Source organism: Hevea brasiliensis, chromosome 2, assembly GCF_030052815.1.
Source record: "Hevea brasiliensis isolate MT/VB/25A 57/8 chromosome 2, ASM3005281v1, whole genome shotgun sequence".
NCBI lineage: Eukaryota > Viridiplantae > Streptophyta > Magnoliopsida > Malpighiales > Euphorbiaceae > Hevea > Hevea brasiliensis.
The window spans coordinates 13,103,208-13,112,841 of NC_079494.1; positions in this window are offsets into that span (position 1 = coordinate 13,103,208).

Below are 9,634 nucleotides of genomic sequence, written 5' to 3' on the forward strand. Positions count from 1 at the left end.
ATAAGAAGGTTACCTTCCAAGCTATATTGAATAATTATTGAAGGCTTAAAGTTAGGTTTTTAAGTCTTAGTTATTTGTGAAAATGTTAGAGGGAATAGTATCATTCTATCTTTTACTCCTTAATTTTTGAAAGTTGAGTGTTTAGAAAATATTTTTACCATGATTCTTAGATTTTTAAAAGATCAAATTAACTTTTCAAAATCTAATGCAAAGTTTCAAAGTAATTCGGACACAAAGGGTTATTCAATTTGCTAACAAGTTTGTTACTATTAACCAATATTATAACTAGTTTGCTAATTTCATTAATTTGCTGTTGTTAACAAAAAAAATTGTTAGTTTGTTCATTATTTCAAAATTGCATAGAGTTGCAAAAAAAAAAAAAAAAGCGCAAAATAACAACTAGTATCTAGAAAAATGTGTCTATAATGTTATAATAAGTAATCCAACTGTTTGCAATGATTTTGAGCTATAAATACACTTAATTTACACTATTTTACACTTATGAAGGCTTGATATTGTTCTCTACTCTTTGAAATTAATTTATTACTTTCATTTAAGTGCTTTAAACTTTTCTTTAGCTACATTGGCATACATGCTTTCTCTCATCTTTATAATTGCTAAATGTTTTTAGTGAGATTGAATAAAATTCATCTTAAATGTTATTTATGAGGGTTGTTCATATACCTAGTGAAGCTTGATGTGATTTGAGTGTTTGGAATAATACTTGTTAGGGTAGCAAGCACCTAGTGAAGACTTGTGATTGTAAAAGGCATGTCTCTTGCCCATTAAAAAGAACATATAGTGTAGTGAAGACTCAAAGATGAACTTTGAGAGAGTGGATGTATGTTATTTAAGCTAAACCATTATAAAAATCTCTTGTGTTTATTTCTCTCAACCCTACACTTTTTAATTTATGCAATTTGTTATGTTTTATTGAATTGGCTTGAGTGTTACTAATTGGGATTATTGAGCATATGGAGTTAAGTTAGCATGATATCGTGTTTACCCCTACTTTATATATATATATATATATATATATATATATATATATATATATATATATATATATGTAGGGTCTTGATTTCGTAGTTTCCCCCGAAGAGCAACACTCCATCCTTGCATGTAACACCCCTATGTTCGGTAGTGCGTTCTACTGTTCCGGTGACCAGTGTTATCCGGACAGCTAGGATGCCTAGAACTACATTTTTATATGAGAGAGGAGACATAAAATAATGAAATACAAGAAAAGAAAATACAAGAAAAACAAAGAAAAAATAATAGCAAAGAAAGGTAACCAAGTTAAGCGAGCCGAGAACCCTAGCGATGGGTGACCGCACCGGGAAGTCACGGCGTGGACCGTTGACTAGCCCTGGACTGCGGGGAACCCTGAAAAATATTTTTAGGACTTAAAGAGACATCAATTAAAGTATAAATATCATTAGAAATATCAAAGAAAAATTAAATAATTAGTACAAGGAAAAGTGAGAAATCGAAAAACAGACAAAACACGGTGTTACCGAAAAATCGGGAATGCAACCTGAACAGGGGCATTATGGTCAATCGACATCCCGAGTTGTCTTTTGACCTAAATGTCCATTAAAAATAAATAATATTACACTTGGAAAATATAATGAAAAATTAAATTGGTGGTATATAAAGTAAATAGCAAAAATTATGGGTTTAATGTGGAATAAATGAGAATTAAACATATAATATGATTAATTTGTGTAAGTGGACCACTAAGGAATAAACTAAACACTAAATGGGCAGGTGTAAACCCATTACACAATCTGCAAATCTCATCTTCTCCAATTCTCTCATCCATGCTGAAATGGAAAGGTGACATCCTCCATTGCCGTTTTGCTCCAAGCTCCATTAACTCCTTCATTTCACCTCTAAACATCTAGGTTTCTTCATCAAAGTTTATCCCCACTTCACAAGGAAGAAGTAGATACCAATATTAAGAAGTTTTAGTGAAGATTAAGCAAGTCCCAACAATAGGTAAGTTTGTGTTTTTGAATATTTCTTTGTTAAAGTTTGAAAGCATGTTATGGGTGTTTGCTTGGTGAAGAAATTTTTAAGTTTTGAGGAGTTATTGACATATCCAATTTTGGACAGCCATGAAGTTGTATATTTGATGATTTATTCTTACATATAATTGGTGGGAATTCATGTTGAGTAGAATGATTTAATGTCCTAGTAAGTTATTTCCATGTATATGTGGTGATTGTGCAATTGGGATTGAAGTTGACGAAATTATGGACACTTTGGCAATGTGAAGCATTTCGGCAGCCTTGAGGCTTCTTGATGAGTGTTTAAATTCATGAAGATATTGGGTAAATTGTGACATTGAGGATTGATGAATATGTATGTAAATTGGTTGTGGAAATTGTATGTAACAATTAGGAGTGTTTATGTTTATTTATGGTTGTATTTGGACTTTGTGAATTAGAGTTTCATTTGGTGTATTGAAGATAATTGTATTCTGCCCAAAGTGACTTTAACATGAAGTGATATATGGTTTTGGTAATGTACCAAATCAGAATTGGTAAAGAGAGATGGACTTATAGCAAGGTAATGTGTAATTGCTAGATGTTTAAGTAATGTATTTAAGGACAGTGTGCATTTCAGCCTATAACTCTAAATGTGTAACTCCAATTGGTATGAGACCAATTGGAGGTGAAACTAGTCACAAAATGTGCCAACTTTCATGAAGGAAACATACCAAAATTCTGCTTGCAAGGTAGCTTGAAAAATGACCAAATCCGGATTAAGTACAAGTGAGGCCTGAAAACTGACCATTTGGGCAGCAGTTAGTGTTTAGGCCATAACTCACTCAAAACAGGTCCAATTGACCTGAAATTTTAACCATGAATAGTTAAGACCCATATCTACAAGTCTTATGAAGACACCAAAGCCCAGAAATAACCATAAGCAAGTCAAAAAGCTTGCACAATTTCGGGTCCAAAAACTGGCCGAACCAAAGTTGACCAAAATTGACCTAAATTGACCAAATTTGATGCCATTTGACCAGCAATAATAAAATGACCATAACTTGGTCTACATAACTCAGAATGACCTAAAATTTTTCCCCGCGTTCCGTAAGACATAGATCTACAAGTTTTTAGTTTTGACCAAAACCCGAAAACTGAGGGAACTAGGTCGTCCGGTTAGGTCAAACTAGTATCCCGGAATCCAGCAAGTTGCAATAAAATGCACTAAACAAGGAAATGAAATTGGTAACATGTACCAACCCTAAAAGACTATCGAATGTGACATATTAGTAACACTAAAACCTAATTTACCTAGAACGCATCGAGGGTCGATATATTAGGTTGATTAAGCAAATAATAGCTTTCAGTGAATTACTTATCGAACATTATCGTTAGAGACAATTTAATTTAGTACTGAAACACTTCAAATTGTGTTTCTCAGTTACCAAAGACTCAGGAAAAGGGAAGGAAACACTGAGTCCAGACCAAGAGACAGTTATCAGAGGTTTGTGCACGACAACTATTTCTTTTGAATTTTTCAATTGAAATGAATTATGACTATTTGTACATTATTGTTTTAAATTGTGGAAATGTGTTTGAATGGATATTTATCGCTTGAAAATCACTGTAAATGGTTTGAAATTGTGAGAAATTGTTTGAATGATATTGATGGATACTTATTGATTAAAAAGCATTGGAAATGATTTGAAACTACAGCTATCATGTATATTGATTGTATTCCTCGTTAGCTTGTCTAGTGGGATAATTAAATTCCCTCTCTGGCTGAAGTGTTGAGGTGTGTGCTTGTTGAGGACGAATAGAATGAGTACTCATATTTTTGCTAGCTAGCTATGTTATTCCTCATTAGCCATCGACTTTTGGGACGAATTGAATACCTCATTAGCCATCGGCTTTTGGGACGAATTGAACTTTGGAACATGATTAAGTTGTGTGTGATTTATTGATATGTATTGTGAGATTGTGAAATGAATTTAAACTCTTATTGACATATACTGTCTTTTGAATTCAACCATGATCTGACTTATTGAAATTTATTGCGATATTGAGAAATGGAGTTTAAATTCTTGTTAATAATTACTGTCTTGAAATTAACTATGATTTTAAGTATCCACTATTTGTATGATTTATGAATTGTGATTTAAAGATGTATTTGGTTAATGTTGTGCACCACTGAGACATTGTCTCAGTGATAACTTTTTATTGCTATCGCAGGTAGACAGACAGACAGGGCAGCAGACTAGGCTGCTAGTACCTCCAACGAGAGATTACCGGGTATAATGAATATATCAACATTTTGTATTTTGTACTGTAATGTATGACCACTATATATACATATTGTTTTTGGTTTTGAGCAGTTGTAAATTCAAATTGTACCTTGAAGTTGTAAAATAATTATGAGTTATTTTGGCTTGTAAAAATTGTATTATATTTCTTTTATCTCAGCCTTTGAAAATCACTGTGGATTTGAGTTGAGAAATATGTTGTGTTGAGAAATATGTTGGAGTTGAGATTTGGAAAAATATTGAAGTGCTTTTTACAGGTTTCCTGAAGAACTGTTTTATCCAAAATACAGATGGCACTCTGCCAAAATTTTTACAGGAATTCCAAATAAGTCAAATGTGTTAGTTCTATCACTTCAGCTCAAAAAGGTTTTTAACACCTGTAAATAGTGCTCTTCACTGTAAAAGAAGTAAGAAAAGTTTTTAAAATCCCTTGTAGTGTATTTAATGGGTTATCAGTAGACGGAGTTGGTAATTCATTAGGTATACTACGGGATCATGTTATGCCTTACAGAGGGGTAGGGTGTGACATTGCAAGTCAATACTCATAATGAGAGAAGCAAAGTCCCATAGAATTAGACTCAATGTTTGTCGCAAGGTATTTTGCGGTCACCTGGATGAAGCTCTTCACTGAAGTGGGAAAAGTGAGGAGTCGCCACTTTAATTTTGAGGAAAATTAAAAAAAAACTATTTGTGAAAGTAAATTAAAAAAAGCAACCACTTCGAAAACAGAGATTCTAGGTTCGGGGTCCGTAAACGGGTGGGGAAGGTGTTAGGCACCCCACCTCGTCCCTCAGTGAGGGTAAACAGATTTAATGTTATGCTCTTCATAAGTTAAAAAGATAATTAGAGGGTTGGGATAGTGATGATTTTAATCCTTTGTGCAACATAAAGGAATGTTTGATATTTCACTTATTTTGGATTGCCCCAAGAACACAAGTTCATGAGATGCCCCTTTAGTGATTAGGTGTTGAGTAAAGTTATCTAGCGTATTGGAGTTGTGTTATTTTAATTTGGATTTTGTTAAGAGAGCTCGGAGAAGAAGTTTCTACTGATCTCTAGGTATGTTTTTAGAGTTTTAAGCGAGAGATTTCGGATAAGAACTCTCATCCGATCTCCTCATATTTTATTAAGGTTTTGGCTGAGAATTGGGTAAGAACTCTCCCCCGATCTCGTAGAATATTTGGTTTAAAAATTTTAAGTGAAGGATCTCGGATAAGAACTCTCCTCCGATCTTCGTGTTTTTTATTTAAATGAGAATCAGGTAAGAACTCTCCCCCGATCTCTTAGAATGTTTGGTTTAAAAATTTTAAGTGAAGGATCTCGGATAAGAACTCTCCTCTGATCTCCATGTTTTATTTAAATGAGAATCAGGTAAGAACTCTCCCTCGATCTCTTAGAATATTTGATTTAAAATTTTAAGCGAAGGATCTCGGATAAGAACTCTCCTCCGATCTCTATGTTTTATTTTAAATGAGAATCAAGTAAGAACTCTCCCCTGATCTCTTAGAATATTTGATTTAAAATTTTAAGCGAAGGATCTCGGATAAGAACTCTCCTCCGATCTCCATGTTTTATTTTAAATGAAAATCAGGTAAGAACTCTCCCCCGATCTCTTAGAATGTTTGTTATGATCGCGCCGCACAATGCTTTTCTTAACCCACTGATGCCTTATAACTAGAGGGTGGATACAAGACCGAACTTTTCACCGATCTCCTATGCGATCGCCTTGTCAGAATTCTTTAGTTGGCGATATCCGATCTCTTTTGGTTACTAGTCCAGGATCCGATCCTAACTCGATTCCCGCTCTATTATGCTATCTCCTGGGCTCGTTTAGTTGCCTGACCTTGTAACTCATTTCTCTGGCCTACTATTCGACCTTTTATTATTTTATTTGTTAAAAAAAAACCTTCACGTTAAGATATTTCTACCAATATTTATTTTCTAAGTTACCTACAATTTGCCCACAACTAGAACACCTATTTTCGAAGGAAATGAAAACTAAGAAGAAATAAATAAAGTTTACGAATGAATAGAAGAAGTAAACTCAAGAAATAACTATTAGCCAGAATAATCTACATTGGGATTTTTAGTGCAACTGAACTTAATGGAAATTTCGAGAATAAAAGCAGAGAAAATAAAACACGAGCATTCGGTAAAGTGACAGTCTAGACATTTACCTGTGGGAGGTTGAAGCTATTGAATTAACTCTGAGACCACAAATATTGTAGAGTTGAAAGCTGATGGTTCAGGGACTAATGCTTACTTTGAAGTAACGAAAACCAGGTCAGAATGCAGTTGAGCCGAAGCAATGGTGACCAGGTCGGAATGAGATCAAGCTTGGAGAATAATATGTTGATGTTAGGGTGATGAAGACAAAATTGAAAAAATGGTATGGCAGAGTAATGAACAGACTGAAAATGAAGAATTTCAGGGTCCAAAACTCCTCAAATGGAGATACTTAAGAAAACTAGTTTCTGAAGTTTCTTGATTTTATGAAAGCTTAGAACGGCAAAGTAGCAAGACTGAATTAAATTTCAGAGCCTTTCCATTATAATCACTACCACCTTTTTCGTCCATCCTTTCTATCATATTGCATGCAGGTATTTATAGGGAACCGGTGCTCCTAATGAAGGGTCAGGATCTCTCCTGGGGAGATGAGGGTTTGGATTCAAAACGACATAATCTGATGTCTGAGAATTAAAGAGAATCAAAATGGACGGCTGGGATCCTATTCAGAATATCCGTCCTTTCTCTTCTTAATCTAACGACTCAGGGTCTTGCCTTACAGGATGGATCCGAGGGCTAGGAATGAAAAGCGTCGAACCTGTCGTCTGCTTTTGATCCAAAGGCTCCAGGTTCGTCCTTACAAGTATGATCAACGGTAGAGATTGAGATGTACAGGACTGCCATAACTGTTTTGGCATCTGTCAGCAATGTGAGCGATTCTGCAAATGAGGTGTGCGGTGAAGATTTGATCACACCTGCAACGCTTTAACTAACTTGGCTCTGATTATGAAGAGAGTTATTGGAAGTCATTTTATCATCTTCGTGCTTTCCGATCTCTATTCCTTCCGATCTCTCTACTATGATCCTCTTCTTTTCCGATCTTTCTCATATCGGGTCCTTCATTGCTTCCCGATCTCTCCCATTCTAGATTTTTCCTCTTTATCCGATCTGCCTTAGTCAAAGCAATTAATTCTTCGGTTATCGATGCATCTGCTTCGATTTTCATATGCAATAAATGCTCAGGCCCTATATATATGCACCAGCGAGAAAGTTCCTTCACACTTTATTTCTCCTCCTTCCATTTCTCCATTTCTCCCATTCTAGCTCCTTCGGTAACAATTCTGACCATGGTGACTGCTTTTGATCTTTGTCCGACTGTGTTCTTTTCCCTTCACTTGAAAATTTATGATCCCGGTGATTGGAGAATCATGGGGACAACATCCGATGACAGTGAGGGAACCGGACTAATTTACCGATCAAAGTCGAAAGTGACGAATGTGTTGATCTCAAATCGGTTTACCGATGTAATGGGTGGATCGATTTCGGGCAAGAGAACTACTAATTTCAATCTTAATGTTGGTGACTGCCTCTTGAAGTTCATTTGGCCCCTTACTACATCAGGCGTCCCGACTGTAGCTCGGTTCTGGTTGATGACATCGACGATGACTCTGCTCACCATCATGAGAGTCATAGTCACCCTATCTGAGCTGCACATCTATCCAATACTTGTGGTCGGCTTTCTGATCAAACACATCTTTTGATTCAGCCACAAGATTAGGCTTTGACATAGGCCGCTACTAGGTGAGATGCAGTGCTGATCTTTAGAGATGGCCCAATTAATGCAATCCGATCTTTTGAGATCGGCCAACTGATGTAATCCGATCTTTTGAGATCGCCCAACTAATGTAATCTGATCTTTTGAAATGAAATGAAATTTTATTTACATATCTTATTTCATTATCGCACTATTTATTTTCTGATATCTGATAAGTGCATCCGATCTAATCTCTAACTAAATCGTCATTAACCGATCTATGGCTTTGAAAGTTTGCCCAATCCGATAACCCTAGCTAACCAATCTCATTTTATTCGATTTTATTATTGTGTTTCTGGAGCCGATTCCGCTAACCGATGCGTCGCTTGGTACTTTGTGAGCATTAAATGCTCAGACGGGTATAAATAGGGGGAGGGTCAATCAGTTGCTCCCTTATGTCACTTTCAGCACTTTGCTAGCAATCTCAACATTCTCTCGTTTCTTCAAGTATTTTTGGCACTGATCACATTTCGGTAAGGATTTTGATTCTTTTCTTAGTTAAACTTCTTTTGTTTTCTTGAAAATGAGCGGCACCGAGGGTTAGAGAGCTGCGAGCCCGCCTTCTGTCCATATCTCATGGACATCGGACAAAGCTGAGGTAATTAGGCCAAGTGGGCAACCTGAACCTTTTGCAACCTCCGCCTTAGCTTGCGGTTGGGTGGCTCAGTCCAAACGAGCCTTTACTTCGGGGAAAGAAAATCTTCCCGTGGATGAGTTGCCGTCAATTCTCCAGGAAACCAATCTACAGTCCATCATTCAAGAGTACAACTTTCTGCCTGACTCTTATGAGCTTATCAGATGCCATGGCGATCTCCGAGTTGATCGCTTCTTTGAAGAGAATGACACGATCATGGTGTATGAAGAGCAATTAAAAGCCAGGCTTTGGTTCCCGCTTGACGACTTCTTTAAGGCTATTCTGAAATTCCACCATGTATGTGTAGCCCAAGTGCATCCGAACTCATAGCGGATTCTGGTGGCTTTTAGGGGCTTATGCTAAGCCAAGAAGCTCGAGCCTACAGTGAAGGTTTTTGCCGAATTGCATAGACTTTCTTGCTGGAAGGATGACGAGTACTGGTTCTTCCAAGCCAAGCCGCAGTGCGGGCTTTTTACCAACCTTCCCTCTTCGCTGAAGAACTAGAAGAACCAGTTCTTTATATTGAGGAATAAGGACCTGAATGGCTTCGAAGGTTTCCCATGCAGCTGGCAATACCTGGTCCCCTCGACTCCAAAAAAGGTCACTTTGAATAGAGATGAGGACGCCATGGTGAAGGAATTGCAGGAGCAGGCAGCCACTTCTTTCCCATATGCCGTAATGGCCAAACTAAGGTGGTAGCTTACGAGGGTGATTGCCAACGAAGATTATGAACTGCAGCTCTCTGACCTCGGACCTGGGATCGGTATAACCTAAACCTTTAGCCTCATAACTCAGGTGATCTCACTAACTTATTTTTCCGTGCAGAAATGGCTGGAGGCGAAAGCGCAAAGGAGAGCCGTAAGCGGAAAAGAGAGGTCTCCCG